This window comes from Dipteris shenzhenensis, chromosome 6, assembly GCF_047967505.1.
Source record: "Dipteris shenzhenensis isolate YYH24624 ecotype China chromosome 6, Dip_SZ_1.0, whole genome shotgun sequence".
Taxonomy (NCBI): Eukaryota; Viridiplantae; Streptophyta; class Polypodiopsida; order Gleicheniales; family Dipteridaceae; genus Dipteris; species Dipteris shenzhenensis.
In genome coordinates this window covers 22,632,259-22,634,692 of record NC_141601.1, presented here as the reverse complement: position 1 = coordinate 22,634,692, position 2,434 = coordinate 22,632,259, and the positions used below count along the sequence as shown (strand labels likewise).

The following is a 2,434-nucleotide window of genomic DNA, read 5'->3' as shown; positions in this document are numbered from 1 at the left end:
GTTGCTTCAGGCGGAAGAAAGAGAACGAAGTCAAAAATACATACGCTGACAGCCGGAGCAAAAGCGCTGCAGCTCCTGTAGAGAGCAAAGGAAACGATTACAACGTCGAGCTCGGGCCAATGGATCAGTCCTTTGCGTCTGATCACAATGAGAAAGGGCAACTGGTTTTCTTTGACGAGGCGGAGAGAAACTTCGAGCTGGAAGATCTTCTCCGAGCATCAGCGGAAATATTGGGCAAAGGCATTTTCGGCACGGCATACAAAGCGGTTTTGGAGGGAGGCTTGCCGCTGGTGATAAAGAGGTTGGGAACTGTGAACGGTTGCGGGAGAAGTTTATTCGCAGAGCACATGGGAACCATAGAAAGCCTCCAACATCCCAACATCATGCCCTTGAGAGCTTACTACTACGCAAAACATGAGAAACTGCTTGTGTTTGATTATCAGCCAAACGGAACCCTATTCAATGCTTTGCATTCAAGGAATCGTAAGCTTCTGTTCTCTCTGTTCAAGCAAATCTAGAGCTCGCAATTCACTGTTGAATCTCGATTGAAAACTAAGTTTGAATAATGATGTTCAGGTCCTCGTCGGAACGATGACACTGCAGTACTCGACTGGACCTCTCGGATCCGAATCGCTCGGGGAGTCGCCAGTGGCCTCCACTACATCCACACCCGATCTCAGAGCATTCTTCATGGCAACCTCAAATCCTCAAACGTGCTTCTCGGACCCGACAATGAAGCCCTTATCGCCGACTTCGGCGTGGTTCCTCTCGTTGCTAACACACCAGCCGAGGCTTTCTTGGCTAGTCGCTCTGCACCCGAATGCCGCAATTCCAAGAAGATCTCGCAATCCGCCGACATCTACTGCTATGGCGTGCTACTGCTCGAACTGCTGACTGGGAAAATGCCAGTGCAGGCGACGATGGGGGGGCAAGGGGTGGATTTGCCGCACTGGGTGAACTCTGTAGTGCGGGAGGAGTGGACAGCGGAGGTATTTGACAGGGAACTAAGCTTCGGCAAGGTCGAGGAGGAGGAACTAATGGTGCTACTGAGATTGGCGATGGCGTGCGTATCGTCGAAGATTGAGAGAAGGCCAAGGATGGATGAAGTGCTGCAGGCGATTGCAGAGGAGATCAGGTCGCTAGGGAGGGCAGATGCAATGTCGATGCAGTTCAGCCACAGCCCCAGCCCCATGGACGATCAGTCGTGTGACTTCTCCGTCTCTTTCGAGGTGTAATGGAAGAATTCCTGTCTAGCTATTCATCAAGAAGAGCAAGGATTCGTGTCTTACTATTCACTCTTGCTCTTCTTGTTCACGAGACCGGGTCTTCTTGAATCTCATCTTGTTCATTTAATCATCCGGTTTTGTTTATCATAAGCTCCATTTTGTTTTTCTTTGAGAAGTTTGTGAGTTCTATGTCTCTTCTGAGATGTATGCTCTCATTCTCTTGTGAGCTATACTCTCTTGGATCACTTTGTAAGTTTTATGTGACCTCTTCTCAGATGTATGCTCTTATTCTCTTGGGGGCTATACTCTCTTGGAGAAGCCGCTTGTCAAGTGTATTGGCTGAAGAAACTCATAGATTTTCGCATGGAAGAAGGGACTTCAATGTCTGGCCATTTAAATGAGTTTAACACAATTCTCAGTCAATTTTCAGCTCAGAAAATTGCCTTTGATGACTCAGTTAAGGCAATGTTCTTAGTGGTCACCCTTCCTAAAAGTTGGGATACTTTTAAGACTGCTATAAGCAATTCATCCCGTGCAGGAGGCCTGACAAGTAGTGATGTTGAGAGTAGCCTTCTCACCGAGGAGGTAAATAGAAAATACAATGCTAGAACTAAAAGTTCAAGTGCTCTCAATGTGAGAGGGAGGTCATATTCCAGGGGGAAATACCACGACAGAAATATAAGCAAGTTTAGAAGCAAATCTAGAGGAAAATTCCATGCCCAAAAGGATTTGGAATGCTTTTATTGTGGGAAGAAAGGCCATTTCTAAAAGGATTGCTACAAATGGAAGAACGATAAAGGCAAAGGCAAAGCTAATGTGCAGTCCAAGAAGGAAGAGAAATCCACGGTCAATATAGAGGAAGTGAATGCCATAAGTAACAATAGTGATGAGGGTGACATTCTTTATGCCTCTATGTTTGAGCATGCTTTTCTTGTGACTAGTGATGATGCATTGTCACAGAATTGGATACTAGACTCAGGAGCATCTTTCCATGTCACTCCACATAGGGAGTGGTTTACCATTTATGATGCAGGAAGGAAAGGAACCATGAGAATTGGAAATGATTATCCATGTGACATTGTTGGAGTGGGAGATATCCACTTTTCCTAATGGTTCTACATTTGTACTAAAAAATGTTAGGCATGTTCCAAATCTGAAAAAGAGCTTGATAAGTACGGGACAGCTTGATGATGATGGCTATCATGTGT

At 45.8% G+C, this 2,434-nt stretch overlaps 1 pseudogene; it reads left to right on the top strand.

Moving 5' to 3' along the window:
• The window catches only part of LOC147900935 (putative inactive receptor kinase At2g26730 pseudogene), a 1,365-nt pseudogene extending 130 nt beyond the window's left edge, over positions 1-1,235 (top strand).
• Positions 1,236-2,434: the final 1,199 nt, after the last annotated feature.